The sequence below is a fragment of the Lissotriton helveticus genome, chromosome 8 (assembly GCF_964261635.1).
Source record: "Lissotriton helveticus chromosome 8, aLisHel1.1, whole genome shotgun sequence".
Classification (NCBI taxonomy): domain Eukaryota; kingdom Metazoa; phylum Chordata; class Amphibia; order Caudata; family Salamandridae; genus Lissotriton; species Lissotriton helveticus.
Genome location: NC_136069.1, coordinates 24,151,747 through 24,160,877, shown reverse-complemented (window position 1 = coordinate 24,160,877; position 9,131 = coordinate 24,151,747).

Genomic DNA, 9,131 nt, shown 5'->3' with positions numbered 1-9,131 from the left:
ATCGTCTCTCACACTCTCCTCTGTGTTTCTCGGGGAAAAGGTCTCACCAGAACGAGGCACTGCATGGAAAATACCCTTCAGCATCAAGAGCTGCTGTTTATTTCAGCCGGAGCCTGCAGGGTCTTGTACGCAGCTTTTATAGAGATGAGCTGACAGGTTTTTACTTTGACTGTCTGGCATACTTACTTTGCTCCCGTGTCATCTTTACAGGCATTTCCATGTTTTCGGTGTGTCTGTGCAGAGCTGCAGGTTCTCATGTGTGGGGTTTTGCAGCTGCAGGTCTTGGTGAAAGGAGCAAAAGAGCACAGGGAGGGGTTTGGTTGTGTGTGGACAGGACAGGGCTTGGCCCCACAGTGTGGGACCTTATCTGGAAATCCCAGAGGGGTCGCCCAGTTTACTTGACTCTGGGGTTGGAATAGAGGGTGTTAGCAGCTGCATTGCTGCCAAGGTTTCAGACTGCTTCAGCCCTGCAAAGTACCACGCATCAGGGGTTACAGGAGTTCTCCAGTAATTTCAAGAAAAGCGTGGAATACACCATGTACCATCTAGGTCCAAAGAGCGGTGTTTGAAAGTGACTCTAAATGAGAACTGTGATTAATGAACCACTGTTCTAATGAATGTAGTGAATTTTTAGAGCCTTTTAAAAAAATAACAAATACATGTTCCATGCAGCATTGCCACATTCTTAGTTTACCATTAAAAGGTACCACAACAGGAGTCTACAAACATTTGCTAAATTTGAAGCAAATCTACCTCCCTTAGCAATTACTTGAATTTTTAAAAATTATTATTGAAGAAAACTATTGTGTGTAAGGGCAATTCTGGCTCAATATTGTCATTACTAAGTCTGGTAAAGGTGTTTTCAGTTACTGCTAGGGCTTCTGTTTATGGGCTATTGGTGACGAGCAATGGATAATGAGACTAACTGAGTAATCACGAGGAACAGGTGGGACCCCCAAACCCATAATGTGACTAGGAGGTCACAGGCAGAGCCAAAAAGGATGCACCTCAACTTTCAATTTCTTGTCTGTACTATCCCTGATGAATGGTCTGTCCTAACTGACTGAGTGCTTTAGAAAGAAATCTATTTGGTTTTGTTTGCTTTTAAGGACTTTTGCTTGGTACTGGGAGTGGCTGCGTTATTCTCATACGTGTGGTCTTGCTTTACCATCCTGTAGTATTGAGTACATGCATTCTGCTGCATCAGAATGTTGATGTTGCTAGGTAGTTGCTGTTGCCTACCACTGGGAATGTAGAATCACTGTTGGCCTTAACTGCTGAGCCTGGTGGAGCTTTTCTCTTGTGCTCCACGACCGTGTAATTCATTAAACCTCTTGCTCTTGTGAATCAGCCTTGCCTTCGTCTCAATTACTACACATCTGTTTGCTATGGCTATTGTTGTGATTGGAAATATCTGTTGTTAGATACGTTGGTGACTTCTTGTAATGTTCTGGGTTAGATACGTGACTTTTGGCTTGCAACCTCTCTTTGAAGTCTTCAATTTAAAGACCACAAGGGAGGCCCCAAATCAGACTCTTCCAGCCACTGATGGATCCACCCTAATCCTGGGCAATGCCTGAAGTTGCAGACAACCCGAGCTGTGCACAAAGGGGTGTGGGGCTGAGGTTGCAGTACACATGAACTGTGAACATGAAAGCTGTGGTGCTGAGGATGTAGTGCACCTGAACTGTGCATATGAAGGGTGTGGTGCTGAGGTTGCAGTACACCTGAACTATGCACATGAAGAGTGTGGTTTTGAGGTGGCAGTGCACCTGAACTGTGCACATGAAGGGCGTGGTGCTGAGGTTGCAGTGCGTGTGAACTGTGTACATGAAGGCTGTGGTGCTGAGGTTGTAGTGCACCTGAACTGTGCATATGAAGGGTGTGGTGCTGAGGTTGCAGTGCGCGTGAACTATGCACATGAAGAGTGTGGTTTTGAGGTGGCAGTGCACCAGAACTCTGTACATGATGGGTGTGGTGCTGAGGTTGCAGTACACCTGAACTATGCACATGAAGAGTGTGGTTTTGAGGTGGCAGTGCACCAGAACTCTGTACATGATGGGTGTGGTGCTGAGGTTGCAGTACACCTGAACTATGCACATGAAGAGTGTGGTTTTGAGGTGGCAGTGCACCAGAACTCTGTACATGATGGGTGTGGTGCTGAGGTTGCAGTACACCTGAACTATGCACATGAAGAGTGTGGTTTTGAGGTGGCAGTGCACCAGAACTCTGTACATGATGGGTGTGGTGCTGAGGTTGCAGTACACCTGAACTATGCACATGAAGAGTGTGGTTTTGAGGTGGCAGTGCACCAGAACTCTGTACATGATGGGTGTGGTGCTGAGGTTGCAGTACACCTGAACTATGCACATGAAGAGTGTGGTTTTGAGGTGGCAGTGCACCAGAACTCTGTACATGATGGGTGTGGTGCTGAGGTTGTAGTGCACCTGAACTGTGCACATGAAGGGCGTGGTGTTGAGGTTGCAGTGCGTGTGAACTCCGCACATGAAGGGTGTGGTGCTGAGGTTGCAGTACACATAAACTGTTTATATGAATCGTGTTTTGCGGAGTTTGCAGTGCACCTGAACTGTGCACATGATGGGTGTGGTGCTCAGGTTGCAGGGCACCTCAAATGTGCACATGATGTGTGTGGTGCTGAGGTTGCATTGCACCTGAACTGTGCATATGATGGGCGTGGTGCTGAGGTTGCAGTACGCATGAACTGTGCACGAGGGGTGTGGCGCTGAGGTTGTAGTGCACCTGAAGTGCGTGGAGCTGAGGTTGTAGTGCACCTGCACTCGCACATGAAGGGCGTGGTGCTGAGGTTGCAGCGCACCTGAACTGTGCACATAAAGGGCGTGGTGCTGAGGTTGCAGTGCACCAGAACTGTGCACATGAAGGGCGTGGTGTTGAGGTTGCAGTGCACCAGAACTGTGCACATGAAGGGCGTGGTGTTGAGGTGGCAGTGCCCCTGAACTGTTCAGATGATGGTTGTGGTGCTGAGGTTGCTGTGCATCTGAACTGTGCCCATGAGGGGTATGGTACGGAGGTTGCAGTACATGTGAACTGTGCACATGAAGGGTGTGGTGCTGAGGTTGTCGTGCACCTGCACTGTGCACATGAAGGGCGTGGTGCTGAGGTTGTCATGCACCTGCACTGTGCACATGAAGGGCGTGGTGCTGAGGTTGTAGTGCACCTGCACTGTGCACATGAAGGGCGTGGTGCTGAGGTTGCAGTACATGTGAACTGTCCACATGATAGGTGCTGAGGTTGCAGTACATGTGAACTGTGCAGATGATGAGTGTGGTGCTGAGGTTGCAGTGCACCTGAACTGTGCTCATATAGTGTGTGGTGCTGAAGGTTTCTGGACCCTTCCTGATGGTAGCGATCTCAAACGTGGGGAGTGTCCAGGGTCAGCATCATCTCCAAAGAAAGGCAGCTAGCTGTTGAGAAGAGAGGCATGAGAGGCATAAAGGAGTGTTGTCAGCACATAGCTGATGAGAAAAGCCAAGAGTATATTACATCATCAGCGAGGTGGTGTAGAGGGAGTATACAAGTGTTCCCAGGGCTGATCCTTGGGGTACACCAACTAGTAGAGTTGTAGGTGTTCAGAGTAAAGACTGCAATGAGACATAAGAACAAACACAAGAGGAGAATCACTCTGGTGCCCTGCCCAAAAGGTCCTAAGAGATAAGAGATAGAAGCGAGACTTTATTGATTGTATCGAGCAACGCAGAGAGGGTAGGGGGATAAGGATGAAAGAAAGACGATGGTGACTACACATAGATGTAACGAGTAATAGGCGGGAGACAGCTGTTTCCATGAAGGAGAATTTTGGGAAACCAGATTCCAATAGATTTGAAATATTAAAGGAAGAGAGTGAAAAGGTAACATGGTTGAACCACAGATGCTCTTAGGTTTTATGACAAGAAAGGGAGTTTAGATACTTGCTGAAGGGTGAGATCAAATCCCTGATTGGTATCTTTAGCAGGGGAACGACTCCAGACTTGAAACACTCAGGAAAGATTTGGGCAAAAAGAGAGCCACTGAAGAGAAAGTGAATATTGAAACCTGAGGGTTGTGTTGGATTACAGTTTTGTTCACTGACAAACTCTTATTATGGCATTTTTTGCATTGGCAGTTATGTTACCAAAAATGTAAGAACCAGTGTCCCAGAATAGGTACCTAATGAACCACTGTTTTAAATATAATAATTAAGCGCAGCTCCTTCAAGGCGTATTCGGCGGCCCTTGTTTCTATGGCCACTGAAGAGAAACCTAGTGCTGCAGAGGACATCTGAGGAAATGACCTGGGGGTTGAACCACTGGGGAAAACTTCCGAGGAGCCAAAGAACAGTTGTGTTACTGCTAGGAGAGGGAGCTTGTTTATATTGCAGCATAACACCTAGGAACCAAACTTAGCAGACAAAGAATAGTTTCGTACCTGTAGGTGTAGTTTTGCGGCTTGAAGAATTTTCTTGATGAACATGCTGTGCACTATTCCGCTCTCTCGTGGCTGGGTCTGGAATTTTCCAACTTCTTACTTGTCTTTAATCCTTTTAATTCTAGGCGTTTGCTTTTGTTGGGAGTCAACGGCTCTGCACTAAGGGTCCCCTTATAGCTCTTAATATTCCCCGCTGTGCAGATCTCTCACCTTCTGAGAAAGTGTAGACACTTTGGGCCATATGTATCATCAACCTGATTTGCGATTCTCAAACAGCGATTTTTAAGAAATCGCTATTTGAGAATCACAAAAAGTTATGTATGTACAAAATCTAATTTTGCTTGCGATTTCTTAAAATTCCTTAATTGCGATGAGCAAATTGCAAATCGCAATTAAGGAATATTTTCCCATTCATTTCTATGGGCCAGGAGGCCCATAGGAATGAATGGGTAGTTATTCTCAATTTGCGATTCGCAATTTGCTAATCGCAAATTAAGAATAATTTCATGGGTGCAGGGGTATCCAAAGGACACCCTGTTGCATCCCTGAAATAAGCATGGGTGCACATGTGGCGCACATACATGCCCTAAGGGCATGTATGTGCGTCACATGGCACTTTGAAAAATGCAAAAATTTGCATTTTTCAAGGAATTCGCAACTTACCACCAACTAGAATTTAGTGGTTATTTGCAATTCCTTAAGGACATTGTGCACATTTTTTTTGCTTCATACATTACATTTGAGGAATCGCAAAATATGCGATTCCTTGTTTTGCACCAAATTTTGCTTTATACATACCATTTAGCAAATTCGCATTCGCAAAGGCAGAAATTCGCGCGAATGCGAATTTGCTTGATACATATGGCCCATGGGTCCTATGAGCATAGAGGACTGCAGTGATCGAAGGTTGTCTGTGAGGGGATGAAGGTATACTTGGGATAGTGGAATTTGAAACTGGTCAGCAGTGTGCTGCTGAAGTTACAAGGCTGTTATTAAGGCGTGGAGTGAAACTATTGTTTCTGTAGTTGGGAGTGACTCTAGAGGATGTTTAGTGTGAAGCAGTGGTTGAGGATGAAGCTATGTGTATCAGCATATGGATAATGGGATGGTCAGAGGGAGAAGGGATAACTATAGAAGGAGACTAGGAAAGCATGTTTATGACTAGAATAAGATGAAAGTGTGAAGGAAATGCATATGCTTGTTGGAGAAGGAGTGGTTATACAAGAGTTGATGTACTTTAATGTAAATAATCCATGAAGTTTCAGAAGACCATACAAGGATAGATGGTGGAGCGGTCACCAAGGAGGAGTAAAAGTCTCCTAAGACTAGGGGTGGTAGACGACCACAAAATGAAACTGAAAATTATGATTGATTGCTATAGGAATGTACTAGAAAGAGGATGGGTAAACTTTGAGTGGCGGACAGGGCATCGAAGAGGGAGATTAATTTACAAAGATCTAAATGGACAAATTACTTAATCTCTGCGTGCCTAACAAAAATGAATGTGTCCACCTGTAACGAAACTGGGGCTCCTGTAAAGCGCTCTGATACCAGATATCTTCAAGTCTAGTTCGCACTATATAAAACTCTAAAGAAAACACCTGCTGGCGGCTTTGGGAAAGATCTGCATACGAGAATGGAGGAATGTGGTTTGGTTGGTGTATAGGGCAGGTTGGAAGGCAGTCTATTTTCAATATATCTGTTTTAGAGACTGAAAGATATGGTGGGGGAGTGGGTGTCAAAATAATCAGTGATTAAGGAAGGTGTGAGAAGTTGGCCTGATGTATGATGTCTCCAGTTCTGGGGGCACCTTATATCAGTCCAAACAATCCCTTATGGTGGTGGTTGTAAGTCAACCTTATAGACAAGCTATCCTAGGGGTAGCATGGACTAAGCAGCCTTAAAGGCTTAACTTCAAAAGGGCGAGTAAAGCGAGCTGTTTTACCATATACAATCCTGTAATATCACATGAAAGGACACCACACAAGTTATATATTATCAAAATATATGTATTTATTCTTAGAATAAACCCCACTACTCTTTATGAGCAATGAAGCACAAGCGTTTAAATAAAAGCACAGTTAAACATAGACAAGTTGCATGTTTTGGATGAGGCCGGTGGCCACTCAAACCATATATCAATAAAGTGGTACAACAATCACTAATCGATCAGGGGTAAGGCCTAGGGCCTTGGGAATCGCTTGGACTACGATGCACTAACAGCAGTTAGGGCGGGAGTAGCCCGCGGAATTCGGGTGCAGTGCAGAAAGCACAGGCATGCACCAATGCAAAGTCAATGGTGCGTAAAAGTTATCGAGTTACAGTTTTAAGAGTCTTCCGACTGCCCTAGAAGAACAAAACTTTAGACTTAGACACTAGAGGTGTAAAACACTACAGGAGCACCGGCGTTCAAGAGTTACCTCACCCACAGGAAGCGGGTGCACAGGTGCAAAGATGTGTCGGGTTTCGTCACGAAGATCTAGGGTGCCTGGAGATGAAGGTGCTGCAGGCGTCCAGAAGAGAAGTGTCCGGTGCGATCCAAGGGTGGATCGAAGTTGTAGAGTACCTGAAAGCAGAGGGGACAGAGTCTGGGTCACTAGCCAGTGACGAGGAAGGAACCAGGAAGGAACCAGGCAATGTCGGGCGCAATCAGGTCGATGTCATGTTGCTTCTCTCCGCTGCCACGTGGTCTCTGGGGCACTTGGGATGTCCTGGAGTGAATCACGAGCTGTCCCACAAAGGCTCTCGCTGTCGGCGGTGTCGGCTTCAAAATCAGAGTCAACAGGCCTTGGCAAATGCAACCCACCCAGGATTCGAAGATGGCTTAACACTCGGACCAGCAAGGTCTGAGCGGGTGCTCCTTTTCAGGGGAGCTGGTGCCAGTCGGGAGCAACCAGACTAGCTGTGTAAATTCAAGGTTTCGTCGGTACTGGGGCCACTAGCCAAGGGGCAAGCGACCGGACCAACGCGTTGAGCAGGAAAATGCAAAAGGACCCCAGGCAGCACTCGTCGAGTGTGGAGGGGTGAGCTTCGGTGCACAAGCTGCTCGGGGCTGGAGCTTCTCAGACTCCAATGCACAGCTTCGAGGGGGCCTCTGATGCTGCACGGTCAGCGCTTTGTTGTTTCTCCAAAATGGCCGCTCCCACGCTTCAGGTCGCCTCCACGGGTCTCAGCTCTGCAGGGACTGTGGATCGGGCTGTTAGAAGGCAGGCACGCTGGCTCTTGTCGATCTCTGTCGCTCGAGTTCCGGCGGGAACTGCAACAAAGCAAACATCGAGGTGCTGGATGGTGCCTGTTTGCACAGGGTTCAAAAAGGGGGTGGTGATGGACAGAGCATCTGAATTAAACAGACCACTCATACCCAGTCAAAAGATCAGGGCTTGATCCATCACCATTTTTTAGCTCACTGCACCATCCCAGCTCAGAACCTGGCTACATGCAAATTAGTCTGTCCCTGGCCCAGTGCATCATGGGAACAGGGCAGACCAAACTACCAAGCCAACTCTTAACTGGAAAGGAAACAAGCTTCCGGGGACCGGTTTGTGGCATTGCAGCCGTCTTCGGCCCGGCTTGCTTGAATCCTGATGGTGCAGCGAGCAAGGGACTCACCTCTGAGTATACCCTGCCACACTTGTGGTGGCTAAAACAATTCAAAAAGGGGGTGGTGATGGACAGAGCATCTGAATTAAACAGACCACTCATACCCAGTCAAAAGATCAGGGCTTGATCCATCACCATTTTTTAGCTCACTGCACCATCCCAGCTCAGTACCTGGCTACATGCAAATTAGTCTGTCCCTGACCCAGTGCATCATGGGAACAGGGCAGACCAAACTACCAAGCCAATTCTTTACTGGAAAGGAAACAAGCTTCCGGGGACCGGTTTCTGGCATTGCAGCCGTCTTCGGCCCGGCTTGCTTGAATCCTGATGGTGCAGTGAGCAAGGGACTCACATCTGAGTATACCCTGCCACACTTGTGGTGGCTAAAACGATTCAAAAAGGGGGTGGTGATGGACAGAGCATCTGAATTAAACAGACCACTCATACCCAGTCAAAAGATCAGGGCTTGATCCATCACCGTTTTTTTAGCTCACTGCACCATCCCAGCTCAGAACCTGGCTACATGCAAATTAGTCTGTCCCTGGCCCAGTGCATCATGGGAACAGGGCAGACCAAACTACCAAGCCAATTCTTTACTGGAAAGGAAACAAGCTTCCGGGGACCGGTTTCTGGCATTGCAGCCGTCTTCGGCCCGGCTTGCTTGAATCCTGATGGTGCAGTGAGCAAGGGACTCACATCTGAGTATACCCTGCCACACTTGTGGTGGCTAAAACGATTCAAAAAGGGGGTGGTGATGGACAGAGCATCTGAATTAAACAGACCACTCATACCCAGTCAAAAGATCAGGGCTTGATCCATCACCGTTTTTTTGCTCACTGCACCATCCCAGCTCAGAACCTGGCTACATGCAAATTAGTCTGTCCCTGGCCCAGTGCATCATGGGAACAGGGCAGACCAAACTACCAAGCCAATTCTTTACTGGAAAGGAAACAAGCTTCCGGGGACCGGTTTCTGGCATTGCAGCCGTCTTCGGCCCGGCTTGCTTGAATCCTGATGGTGCAGTGAGCAAGGGACTCACATCTGAGTATACCCTGCCACACTTGTGGTGGCTAAAACGATTCAAAAAG